Below are 14,412 nucleotides of genomic sequence, written 5' to 3' on the forward strand. Positions count from 1 at the left end.
TGATTCCTCATGACCTATCTGTGACTCCTGTTGGATAACACCAGAGGACTGTCAATCCAGCTAACTGGATGGGGAGAGAGGGCTGTGACTCCTCCCCCACTAGACGAGCTGGGCAAGAACAGCTCCGGCTGTAGGAGACGTCGAGCATGATAGGGTCACAACCCAATCCTAGAGATGACTTCATGTGTTGATGGCAGATGCAACCAATGGAAGCGCGTTGTCCCAGCTGTGACCCTTAGGCTTCATCCCGGAAAACCTGCATGAAGGTAGTAGTAGAGATTACCTTTAATGAGCACCTATTTGGGCGGGTCCTACTCTAATAGCATTGGGAAGAACACCGCAACTATTCCCTGCCCACAAGGAGCTTCCATTCTTATGGGGCAACAAAAGTAAACATAGTTACCAATAGCATGGTCAAAATGAGAATTAGAACAGCACACATACCTGGTTGTTGGGAATGGGCACAGATTGCTTCCTGGAGCATGGGCCTGTGAATGACTTGCGAAAATGTGATAGGTGGGGGGGGGGGGAGGAATTGATCTTTGCCCAAGCCCATGAAAGTCAAGGTTTCACCTGAATACATGCCCCCAACCCATCAACTGTCAACGCCTGAAAAACTGAGATTAACAGGAATCCTGAGGGAGGAAGAATGTTTGGGATCATGAGCATAAGACCCAGTGAATGTTAAGGTGCTCATGGCCCAGTCATTCCCTGGAGATGCTGCCAGAAAAAGGAGAAGGCCCTCAGGAGACAAGTCCGGGATGTCTGCCCTCGGTGAATAATGAACAAGGTAATCAGGTCTCACTCTAGGTTCACAATCTAAGTAAGAGAGAAACCAATAATTGAATCCCCATTTTGCAGATGGGGGATCTGAAGCATGGAGAAATTAAGTGACTAATCAAAGGTCACCTAACAGGTACGTGGCAGAGCATGGATGAGAACCCAGGTCCTTCCACTAGACAACACTGCTTTTGAAGATTAGAGGATCTGGATATATGGTACAGGTGAGGTACTCAAATACGAAACAGCCATCAGGGAGCCTCTCTGGATCAAAGGGACCCTGCTTGGAACAATAAGGATGACAAAGAACGGATTGGGGATTGGGTTCTGGTGTGTGTGTGTGCTTGTGTGTGTGTGTGTGTGTGTGTGTGTGTGTGTGTGTGTGTGCAGGCATGTGTGTGGTTGTATTTGTCTCTCCCAGAGGTCTTTCCGAATGAAGACGTCTTTTCCTTTAATGATAATTATGGTATTTAAGAGCTTCCTTTTTGCTAAGCACTGAACTAAGCGCTGAGGTAGATACAAGGTAATCAGGTTGTCCCAGGTGGGGATCACTTTCGTAATCCCGATTTTTACAGATGAGCTGAGGCACGGAGATATTAAGTGGCTTGCACAAGGTCACACAGCAGGCAAGTGGCGGAGCCAGGATTAGAACCCACGATCTCTGATTCCCAAACCCATGTTCTTGCTAATAGGCTATGCTGCTTCTCTACTCCCTCTCCCTTCTCCACCGCTTATACACTTGGATGTTTACCTTTTAAGTATTTCCTACTCACCCCACCTTCAATACTACACCACTTGTATCCATAATTCGCTTAAGGATTTATATTTATGTCTCTCACTTCCTCTATACTGGAAGGTTATTGTGATCAGGGAACGGGTCTACCAACTCTGTTGTACTCTCCCAAGCGCTTCATGAAGTGCTCTGTGCACAGTAAGCTCTAAATAAACACTACCGACTGACTGATTTATTGACTGATTGACCAGTTCTGACCGGGGGCTCCATGATAGAATCACAGACTCTGAAAACCCGGGACTGGAGGGAAGGTGGCTGCAGTCGTCCATGGATTGAGGCTCTGAAATCCACAATAGAAAGGGAACGAACCAAAATGATCCTGAGAAATTCTAGCTTCCCTAGCACTTTGCCCTTATTCTGGGGGTCATCCTAAATTCCCATCTTGCATTTTGGCAGGGAAGCAACGCTGAGATAATGTCATGCCTATGTGGAATTTCCCACCTGTTCCCCCCCGCCTCTGAATTTTCACAGATCTCTCCAAACGGTGCTCGTTTTTGCCCTCCCATCACCACTGAACATGTGACCCCATCAAATCTACACGTGGCCAAAGTCGGTGAGAAAGAAGGCATCAGAACTTTTCTCTACTCATAGCAGGGGAGTCCGTCTGGAACGTTTGAGCTGCAGATGGGCTGTTCTACCTAATGCTGGAGCAAGAGTGAGGGTTTTATTCTTTTTCGGTCCTGATAGGCACAAGACGACCAATTGTGGGAACAGTGAAAGTCTCCCTGGGGCTTAGTCGGGAGACACTAATGGCAGGTGCTTTGGGGGCTCTGGTTGGGAACATTTAATACCCGGGTTGGGGCTCCATTCAGAGGGCAGTATTTGTCTTTCCCAGAGGTCTTTCCGGATGAAGCCGTCTTTTCCTTTAATAATAATTACGGCATTTGTTAAGCTGTTACCTTGTGCCAAGCACTGTTCTAAGAGCTGAGATAGTAAAAGTTAATCAGGTTGTCCCAGATGGGGATCACGTTTTTAATCCCCATTTTTACAGATGAGGTAACCGAGGCAAAGAGATGTTAAGTGACTTGCACAAGGTCACACAGCAGACAAATGGGGGAGTCGGGATTAGAATCCACGGGGGGTGGGGCAAGATGCAGCGATTCTAAGCCATTAATTCCCTGTCCATGTGACCCACTGCATCAGTCTGTCAATCGTTTTATCGAGTGTTTTGTGCAGAGCATTGTATTAAGCGCTTGGGAGAGACCAATATAACAATATAGCAGACACATTCCCTACCCACAACGAACTTACAAGTTTAGAGAGGGAGATCGGCATCAATTAAAATAAATAAAATTATATATGTGTACATACGTGCTCTGGGGCTGGGAGGGGAGATATATAAAGGGAATAAATCAAGGCGACCCAGAAGGGAGAAGGAGAACAGTAAACGAGGGCAGACCAAGAGAAGAGTAAGCAAGATGGAGCAATGGGGATCCTCCTTCTTCAAATGGTGGCTGGGCCCAGAGGTGATTGCTGCATAGGGCTATTTGGGAATGGAACGTACTCTCAATTTATCCATCAATCATATTTCCTGAGCTTCCAATCAGGCCCCAGCACTGTACTGAAAGCCTGGGATAATGACAATGGAAACAATAGCTGGGAAGCAGCATGGCCTAGTGGAAAAGATCCCGGGCCTGGGTGCTAACCTTGGCTCTGCCATGTGCCTGCTGCATGACCATGGGCAGTCCAGTTAAGTTATTTGTGCCTCAGGTCTCCTGTACTCCCTCCTGCTTAGACTGAGCATAGAAAATGCAAACTTGTTTTGTTTTGTTCTCTTTCTCTCCCCTTCTAGACTATGAGTTCGTTATTGGGTAGGGGTTGTCTCTATTTGTTTTCGAATTGTACTTTCCAAGAGCTTAGTACAGTGCTCTGCACATAGTGAGCACTCAAGAAATACGATTGAATGAATGAATGAGTGATGGTGCTTGTTAAGCGCTTACTAAGTGCCAAGCACTGTTCGAAGCGTATGGGTAGATAAAAGGTAGTCAGGTTGTCCCACGTGTGGCTCACGACCTTACTCCCCATTTGACAGGTGAGCTAACTGAGACAGAGAGTACCGAAAGGCACTTTTCACCTCTCCACCCGAGTCTGCCGAACCCACCAGTAGTGTTCCTAACCTGAGGCTGCTGGAACTTCATAGTTGCACCTCCTTTGGTATCAAGTCAAAGATCCCTAGAAAGTTTTTCCTAGTATCCCACTTCTAATCCCTTCTCTGTATGGCATCCCTGCTGACAAAGGGCTCCCTGGAGCTATTCCGAGATTCCCATAAGTTGGCAATGGGGCACTCAGAGAGATTCTCCCATCTCCTTTAGGGAAAGCATCGCAGCACATAGTCAGCTAAGAATGACCCAGGAGCCAGAGGGATCCAGCAGGTGAAGAGTACGACATCTAGAGTGTGATCCAGCCCGAGTACGGTGGCAGTGCGGTCTAGTGGGAAGAGCCCGGGCTTGAGGTTTAGAGGATATGAATTCTAAACCCAGCTCCGCCACTTGTCTGCTGTGTGAATTTGGGCAAGCCACTTAACTTTTCCGTGTCTCAGTTACCTCATCTGTAAAATGGAGATTAAGATTGTGAGCCCTATGTGGGACAACTTGCCTACCTTTTATCTACCCCAGTGCTTGGTTTAGGAAATATCATTGTTATTATTATTATTGTTATTATCATTATTATCATTATTAATAACTCTGGGCTCCGAGGGAACTGGGATGGTTGAGGGGCCCTCATAATAGAATCCCATTGAGGGAAAGGTCTAGACTGCACAGGAGAAGACTCTATCTTTAGAGTATATACACTAGAGAAAGGCGCATTTCCACATTTCAAAGAATCTGCTGAAATCACACCTCCCTCTGATATTAATGAAAACCACCAGATTATCTTACTAGACGCGGTAGCGTGGCCAAGCGGTTTAAGGCGCTCGGTTTAGGCACCAGCCTCTCCGGAGGCGTGGGTTCGTCTTCCACTGTTTAAAGGACTGACTCTGTTAAAGATTGCGTGACTTCACCCACTTTGCCTCCAACTCCTAGTGCAAACCTAGACTGTGACTCTCCAAAAGCCTTCGGTTTTGCAACTCTGACCTCATTCCAAGTCATAGCCTTGCTAGTTGAACCCTCCTCTAACTTGTTGTACTTTCTATTTTTTATGGGTTTACTTTCCTCTTCTGAGTACCCTTTGTTCTGGCTCTTTCCCCTTCACTTCAGATTAATTACGTCCAATTCTGACATTTTTACTTTGAGTTTTCCTTCCTCCTGAAGGAGATATATTCTGCCTTTCTTCCTATTCTACTTCTCTCCATTTTCCCTCCCTTCTCTGTTCTCTCCCCATCTAGGCTCCAGTCTCTCCGGGGGCGTGTGCTCTTTATTTCTGTGAGATATTCCATGTTAATAATAATGGCATTATTATATTAATGGCATTTATTAGACGCTTACTGTGTGCAAAGCACTATTCTAAGCGCTGGGGAGGTTACAAGGTGATCGGGTTGTCCCACAATCTTAGTCCTCACTTTACAGATGAGGTAATTGAAGCACACAGAAGTTAAGTGACTTTCCCAAGGTCACACGGCAGACATGCGGCGGGACCGGAATTAGAACCTAGATCCTTCTGACTCTCAGGCACGTGCTCTCTCTACTAGACAACGGAACTATGCACTTGGGAATCAGTCAGTAAATCAATCGATTATATTTATTGAGTGATTTCTGTGTGCAGGGCACTGAACTAAACACTTGAGAAAATACCTATAATTCTACTTATCTATTTTGATGGTGTGCATGCTTGTCTACTTGTTTTGTCGTCTGTCTCCCTCCTTCTAGACTGTGAGCCCATTGTGGGCAGGGATTGTCTCTATCTATTGCCAATTTGTACTTTCCAAGCGTTTAGTACAGTGTGCTGCACACAGTAAGCGCTCAATAAATACGATTAAATGAATGAAGGAATAAATGAATGCTTCTGCGATCCATCTGAAAAATATAGATGACTATTGGACGTAGATTACCCGCTAGTTCGCCATGATCATATAGTGGTTAGTACCTTGTGTTGTGGCTGCAGCAACCTCAGTTCGGATCCGAATCACGGCAAAAGGAGGGAATTGTTTTTCCCCCTCAATTTTTCGAAGTTTTCCGGAAGGGTAAATTTTTTAAATGATAATGATGGCATTTGTTAAGCACATCCTATGAGCTAAGCACTGCTCTAACAGATGAGGTAGGTACAAGGTAATCAGGTTGTCACACTTGGGGCTCACAGGCTTTAGCCCCATTTTACAGATGAGTGAACTGAGGCACAAAGAAGTTAAGTGACTTGGGCACTGTATACTGTGAGTACTGTTGATGACAGTAATTATGGCATTTAATAAAATCTTACTATGTGCTAAACGCCTGAACAAACACAAGAACTTAAAGTTGGGCACAGTGGACTCACGAGGGTATTGCATTGAACTCTCCCAAACGCAGAGTATAGTGCTCTGCACACAGTAAGGGCTCAGTAATACGACTGAAGTAATGAATAAATGAGGGAATCACAGACTAAGAGGGAAGGAGAGTAGGGATCACATCCGCATTGTATAGGGCAAGTCATTTGACTTCTATGCCTCAATTTCCACCTCTGTAAAATGGTGATAACCTTCTCATTGGACGTCGTTCGTTTTCACGTGTCCTGTCGTCAGCCCCTGGCCTTGTCCTACGTCTAGCCTGGAATGCCCTCTCTCCTCACAACCCACAAACAATTACACACTTCCCCCTTCAAAGCCCTAATGAAGGCTCACCTCCTCCAGGAGGCCTTCCCATACTGAGCCCCCCCTTTTCCTCAGATCTCCCTCCCCTCCCCATAGCCCCGACTCCCTCCCTCTGCTTTACCCCTCCTCCCCGACCCCCAGCACTTCTGTATATATGTATTTATTACATATTTTAATATTTATTATTCTACCAATTTTATTAATGATGTGTATCTATCTATAATTCTATTTATTTCTACTGATGCCTGTTTATTTGCTTTGATATCTGTCTCTCCCCGCCTAGACTGTGAGCCCATTGTGGTAGGGATTCATTCATTCATTCAATCTTATTTATTGAGCGCTTACTGTGAGCAGAGCACTGTACTAAGCTCTTGGGAAGTACAAGTCGGCAATATATAGAGACTGTCCTTACCCAACAATGGGTTCACACTGTAGAAGGGGGAGACAGACAACAAAACAAAACATGTAGACAGGTGTCAAAATCATCATAACAAATAGAATTATAGCTATATGCACATCCTTACCAAAATAAATAGAATAGTGAATATGTAAAAGTGAAATAAATGGAGTAATAAATCTGTACAAATATATACAGGTGCTGTGCGGAGGGGAAGGAGGCAGGGCAGAGGGAATAGGGAGCAGAAGAGGAAAAAGAGGGCTCAATCTGGGAAGACCTCCTGGAGAAGGTGAGCTCTCAGTAGGGCTTTGAAGTGAAAAAGAAATCTAACTTGGCGGATATGTGGAGGGAGGGCATTCCAGGTCGGGGAAGGACGTGAGCCGGGGGTCGATGGCAGGTCAGGCGAGAATGAAGAACAGTGAGGAAGTTAGTGGCAGAGAAGTGGAGGGTGTGGTCTTGGCTGTAGAAGGAGAGAAGGGCGGTGAGTTATGAGGGGGCGCGGTGATGAGAGCCTTGAAGCCGAGAGTGAGGTTTTGCTTGATTGGCTCTACTTGCTGATGAGTTGTACTTCCCAAGAAATTAGTACACTGCCCTGCACACAGATAGCGCTCAATAAATACGATTGAATGAGTGAATAAATAAATATCTGCCCTCCCAAGCACCATGTGGAGCAACGACTGTCACCAGTTTGATCACCTTGTACCTATCCCACGCCTACTACAGTGCTTGAGACATAGCTCGTTTTTAGACTAAACTCTTCATGGACAGGGATTGCATCTGCTAATTCTTCTGTACTGTACTCCCCCAAGCGCTTAGAACAGTACTTGGCAAATAGTAAGTCCTAAACAGATAGCGTGATTATTATTACTAATACTACTACCACCAATATTTGAGGAAATTGAGGTCCAAAGTGGTTAAATGGTTTGGCTGAAGTGACATAACAGGCTAGTGGAAGACCTAGGGCTAAAACCCAGACTCCTGTACTCCCTGGTCCCTGCTGTTGTATATTTTATGGCTGAGCTTTAACTGATTTTTCTTATGGTTTGTAGGATGTTCTTTGGTTTTCAGTAATCCTGACGTTCATTAAGCACTTACTTTGTGCAAAATACCGTGTTGGAGAAGCAACGTGGCTTAGTGGAGTATTGAGCTTGGGAGTCAGAGGACATGGTTCTAATTCTGGCTCCGCCACTTGTCAGCTGTGTGATCTTGGGCAAGGCTCTTCACTTCTCTGTGCCTCAGTTCCCTCATCTGTAAAATGGGGATTAAGACTGTGAGCCCCTCATGGAACAACCTGATTACCTTGTATCTACCCCAGCGCATAGTGCATAGTAATCGTTTAATAAATACCATCGTTATTATTATTGTTATCATCATTAATAATGATAATAATGATGTTAAGTTTTCTGTGACTCAGTTACAGTATCTGTAAAATGGGGGTGAGGACTGTGAGCCCCACTTGGGACAACCTGATTACCCTGCATCTACCCCTGCGCTTAGAACAGCGAAGCAGCGCTGCCCAGCGGTAAGAGCACGGACTTCGGAGTCAGAGGTCATGGGTTCTAATCCTGCCTCGGCCACATGTCTGCTGTGTGACCTTGGGCAAGTCACTTAACTTCTCCGTCCTTCAGTTGCCTCATCTGTACAATGGGGATTAAGACTGTGAGCCCCACGTGGGACAAGTTAATGACCTTGTACCCCCCCCAGCGTTTAGAACAGTGCGTCGCACATAGTAAGCTATTAACAATTGACATCATCATCATTATTATGATTACTTGGCACATAGTACGTGGTTGACAAATACCATCAGCATTATCATTATTATTATCAATCATTATAATAAGATGCAATATGATAAAAATAAATAATAATCATTATAATAATCAATGATAATAACCATCATCATCAGAATAAATACAATCGAATGAATGATGACATGGTTTCGGGAGGGGAGAAAGAAAAAAAGGCTTGAAGCTAGCTAAGAGCCAAACCTGGAATCTTCTGGTCCATAGTCAGACGTGTTATCTATTGCGCCACTAGCACATCCTACCTATAACGCGCTCGGCGGCTGCGGGGATCAATGCTGTGGTGGATGCTGCTGCTGCTGAAAACCACACGGGGGCGCCAACGGGGCGGCCACGATCAGTGAAGCGGCTGCTGCTGAGAGCCACACGGGGGCGCCACCGGGGCCACCACCGGACAGGACCAGCTCCGCCTCCCGTCCCTCCGCCCCCACCGCCCCTCTTCCTTCCTTCCTTCCTTCCTTCCTTCCTTCCTTCCTTCCTTCCTTCCTTCCTTCCTTCCTTCCTTCCTTCCTTCCTTTCTTCCTTCCTTCCTTCCTTCCTTCCTTCCTTCCTTCCTTCCTTCCTTCCTTCCTTCCATCGGGTTGATTGAGCGCTTATTGTGTGCACAGCACTGCACTAAGCGCTTGGAAAGTACAATCGGTAACAGATAAAGACAATCCCTGCCCATTCATTCATTCATTCATTCAATCGTATTTATCAAGTGCTTACTATGTGCATAGTAATGTACTAAGCTCTTGGAAAATACAATTCAGCAACAGATACAGACAATCCCTACCCAACAACGGGCTCAGAGTCTGGAAGGCAGGGAGATAGACACCAAAACAAGAAAAGGGGACAGGCATCCCCATCCCATCCCCCAACTCGCTCCCTTTCCTCTTCACCCCCCTCCCTGCCTCACAGCAGTTGAGTATCTATGGACATAGCTATCATTCTATTTCTTTATCTTTAAGGCCTGCTTACTTGTTTTGATGTATATAGATCTATAATTCTAATTATTTCTACCAATGCTATTGATGCGTGCTTCCTTGTTTTGATGTCTGTCTTCCCCCTTCTAGACTGTCAGCCCAGTTGTGGGCAGGGATGCTCTCTCTTTGTTTCTGAATTGTACTTTCAAAGCGCTTAGTACAGTGCCCTGCATACAGTAAGCACTCAGTAAATACGATGGAATGAATGAATGCAGGAGGGAATCGCCCATCCGGAATCGTGCCCCACGGGGGCCGCCGGGGTGCCTATTCTGGGCAGGGATTGTATCTCTTTGTTGCTGAATTGTAAGTTCCAAGCTCTTAGTACAGTGCCTTTCCAAAGGAAGTGCTCAATATATCCGATGGAATGAATGCAGCGGGAGAGGCTCCGGTGCCGCGGTTTTCCTGGGACATAAGTCAGAACCTCTCAAACCAGAAAGCCGATCCCGACACAGGGTCATCCAGGACATCCCAACGAAAGCCCCGACGCTCAAGCCATCGGTAGCTCAGCTGGCAGAGCGGAGGACTGTAGTGGTTGCCTCTCGGTCATTCTTGGGTCGCTGGTTTGATTCTGGATCGAAGGACTTTGGACTTTTTATTTATTTATTTATCAATTTTTAATCTTGGTTAGTTCCCAGCGATGGGACTGGAGGAGTTACATGGTGTTTTCAGACGGGGAAAAATCAACTTCCTCGACAAATGGCCAGGTCGGTATCATAAAGAAAAACTCCGGAACCCAAATAGTGATGCTAGTCACTTAATGTCTCTGGGTCTCAGTTCCCTCTTCTGTAAAATAGGAATGTGACTGTGAAGACTGTGAGCCCCAAGTGGGACACCCTGATTAACCCAGCGCTTAGAATAGTGCTTGGCACATATTAAGCACTTAACAAGTATAATAATAATCATTATCATTCAGGAAGGAATGCTTTTGAGGAACTGCTCTGTGTGGAGAACGCCTGGACTAATGGAAAAGGCGTCTGATTCTGGATCAGAAGATTGAGGGTTCAAGTCTTTTCGTGGTTGCATTTTGCTTTACTCCCCCTCCTGCATTTTCTGCAGGTAGTGGAGTGTTTATTGAGGGCTTACTGCATGCAGAGCACTGTACCAAGTTCTTGGGAGAACAAAATCAACAGACGTGGTAGACACGTTCCCTGCCCCTAAGGAGATTGTAGTCTAGAGGGGGAGTAGCGCTTCACTGGCTTAGAATTAGCACAGTGCTCTGCACATAGTAAGTGCTCAATACGATTGAATGAGTGAATGAATGAATGAACCGTCTGCCCCCTTCCTTTTCTTCCTCCCGCCCTCCTTCTCCCAGGCTAGTGGGAGAGCTACAATTAATAAAAATGATAGTGGTGTTTGTTAAGCGCTTACCGTTTTAAACGCTAGGGTAGATACAAGGTAATCAGGTGGTGCTCACAGTCAAAATACCCATTTTACAGATCAGGTAATTGAGGCCCAGAGAAATTAAGTGATTTACCCAGAGTCACACAGCTCAGAAGTGGCAGAGCCAGGATTAGAACCCACGACCACTGACTCCCAAGCCAGTGTTCCATCCACTGAGACATACTACTTCAGGACTCAGTTAGAGTTCAGGCCCTTTAGACTGTTCATTTTCTGGCCAGGGACGGTGTCTACCAACTCTGTTGTATTGTACTTTTCCACGTGCTTAGTACAGTGCTCTGCACACAGTAAGTGCTCAATAAATATCATTGATGATGGTGATGATGAAGTTTTCCTCAGCTACACTTTCCCTGTTCTGTCCACTAGGCCACACCACCTGCTCCAGGAAATATATCTCCTCCTGGAAGCCTGCCCAGATTAAACTCTCATCTATCCACCCAAATTTACCTCACTATTGCCTCACCCAGGCCCATAGTTCATTCATTCATTCACTCATTCATTAATTCATCCAATTGTATTTATTGAGCACTTACTGTGTGCAGAGCATTGTACTAAGCACGTGGAGAAGTACAATACAGCATTAAAGACAATCCCTGCCCACAACGGGTTTACAGTCTAGGTGGAGGGGGGATGCACTTAGGTAAACACTATGCCACCACGCCTACCCTCACCCCAGGATTTAGAACAGTACTTGGCACATAATAAGTGCTTAGCAAATACCGTCGTTATTATTACACATCCTTATCCTGGTTACTTCCCTTATCAAGCAATCGTATTTATTGGGTGCTTACTGTGTGCAAAGTACTGAACTAAACAATTGGGACTGTATAATACAACAGAATTTGGAGTCATGTTTCTTGCCCACGAGGAGTTTACAATCCAGAGGATTTACCTGTAATTTAGTTGAATGTCTGTCTCCCCCATTAGGCTGAAAGCTCCTTGAGGGCAGGTATCATGGCTTTTCATTCATACGATCATCTTTATTGAGCACTTACTGTGTGCAGAACACTGGACTAAGCGCTTGGAAAATACAATTCAGTAACAGAAACCATCCCTGCCCACAAGGGGCTCACAGTCTAGAAGGGGGGAGACAGACACCAAATCAAGTGAACAGGCATGAATAGCATCCATAAATAGAAGTAAATATTACAAATAAATGAATAATGTGCATAGTACGTTCCCAAGCGCTTAGGACAGTGTTCTGCACATAGTGATTGCTCAAATAAATACCTCTGATTGACTGTCTTGCAACCACAGACGCTCTTCTTTCCTTGATCTTGCGCTGAACCTCAAATCCAGATCATTGGTGTGCAAATCGGGCCATCTGATCACCACAACCCTTTGGAACCCTTGGGAAAGTAAGCAGTATCCCTGGAATCCTCTGAGGAATCCACACTGGAAACCGGAAGTCCCTTTTCCCAGAATGGTCTCATCCTGCGGTCACGAATAATAATCAGGAATGGGCTGAGTCCCGAGAAGGTGAAGAACAATAGCATGTGGCCATTCACCAGCTGACGAGACTTTCACCAGCTGACGAGACTTCACATTCATGTTGATTGTGATGCTCAGCATGATGATCTGGCGTCTGTAGAGGAGGACGTAGAGGGTAACCAGGGAGACCACTCTCTTGTTCACTCGGACCTCGCGCATCGCCCTGGGGGAGCGGTCGGGTCCGTGGAGGTGGCGGACCTGTCGGTGGTGCTTGTGCAGAAGGAACACCATGTAGCCACTGGCCAAGCCCATGAGTCCCATGAAAAACACATCGCGAAGAGTGTGCCCAGTAGTGATAACCATAGAGGTTTCTGCATTGTCACTGATTTGTGAGCAGTATTTGTGATCCAGCATGATGTGAGCGCTGCTGTTGTTCTGAGGGCCTTTCACCTGGATCGCTACATTACACTCTACCAGCAGATTGATCAGCAAAGAGAAGACAAAGAAGGCCACGACAGACTCGTGTAATTTAGCTTTGACCCTTGAACACCGGGAGGTGCCAGGGCTGATGGTGATGGCCTGGGAGATGTTCAGGAGGCAGGTGGTGCAGATGGCAAGGTCCCGAGCCACGTGGTACAGGTACATGAGGGTTTTACAGCCAGCGATGTTAAGGAAATATCTCAGCCCCTAAGCATACATGGCTTCTGGGATACTAAGAGTGAGGAGGAGAATGGTGTTGGCCAAAGCAGGCTGGGCGAGGATTAGGTCGGAAGAGCTGAGCATGTCGCTGGTGGAGACCACCCGGATATCAAGTAGGAGGAGGAAGCCATTCACTGAGACCTCGATGCTGATATGCAGCAAAACCATGAACCCAAAAGGGAGTTCACTAGTAATCATTCTCTACAATTTTCAGATAAACCAAGAGGAGCTTCCTGCAGAGATATGTGAGACGGAGAAACAGAAAGAGAACACCTTTATTGGAACGCGTACTTACTTTCATAGGGGTGTCTCTGTGTGTGTGTGTGTGTGTGTGTGTGTGTGTGTGTGTGTGTGTGTGCGTGCGTGTGTACGTGCATGTGTGTGTGCGTGTTTGTGTATGCGTGTGTGCCCTGCTCAAGTGTGCAGTAGTAAACATAATGCCCTGCGGTTTTTTCGCAGGTGAGACAGAGGGAAAATCTCCAAGTGAAGGCCTTAAATGCTGACCCACCCGTAGGGGTCTGGGCGAGGTGTCTTCTAAGTGCAGAACACAGTGGAATCATAATTACTGGATTAGAATCATTACGTGGAAGAAGCTCGATGTAATGGAAAACAAGAATACAGACTGGAAGGGAAACCCCTACTGTTTTCGCTGTTACCCCAAAAGACGACCAAGAAAGCCCGGGCAGAAGATCACCTGCCCAGATGTTGACAGCTGATTAAAAAAAGAGCAAAAATTCCACCATTCTGTCTGTCTCTAGGCCGTTATCTAGTTGTGGGCAGGGAATTCATTCATTCATTCGTATTTACTGAGCGCTTACTGTGTGCAGAGCACTGTACTAAGCACTTGGAAAGTGCAATTCAAAATATGTCCTGGCACTTAGTTCAGTTCTCTGCAATAATAGTAATATTATGGTATTTGTTATGCCCTTGCTATGTGCCAAGCACTGTCTTAAGTGCTGGACACAGTAAGCCCTCAATAAATACAATTGATAATGTGCCTGGTGGTCCTGTCACTACCAATGCCTTTGTGTTACAGTTCTGGAAGTTACGATTGGGGAAGAGATACCACTGAGGCAGTGGCTTCGGTGGCTTAATGGAAATTAAACGGAGATGTTCAGAAGGTCATGTGTTCTAATTCAGGCTCTGCAACCTATCTGCTGTGTGACCTCGAGCAAGTCATTTAACTTCTCCGTGCCTCAGTTCCCTCATCTGTAAAATGGGGATCAAGACTGTGAGCCTCATGTGGGACAGCGACTGTATCCGATCTGATTTGCTTGTAACCACCCCAGCGCTTAGAATGGTGCCTGACACATAATAAGCGCTCAACAAATACCAGAATTACTATTAATTATTATTAATTCCAATTTTGCAGGTGGGGGAACAGAGGAGCAGAGAACTTAAGTGACTTAGCCAAGAGCACACAG

At 45.9% G+C, this 14,412-nt stretch overlaps 1 pseudogene; it reads right to left on the reverse strand.

Moving 5' to 3' along the window:
• Positions 1-235: 235 nt before the first annotated feature.
• Positions 236-13,186, reverse strand: LOC119940029 (annotated as a pseudogene).
• Between the last annotated feature and the right edge of the window lie 1,226 nt (positions 13,187-14,412).

This window comes from Tachyglossus aculeatus, chromosome 18 (genome assembly GCF_015852505.1).
Source record: "Tachyglossus aculeatus isolate mTacAcu1 chromosome 18, mTacAcu1.pri, whole genome shotgun sequence".
Taxonomy (NCBI): Eukaryota; Metazoa; Chordata; class Mammalia; order Monotremata; family Tachyglossidae; genus Tachyglossus; species Tachyglossus aculeatus.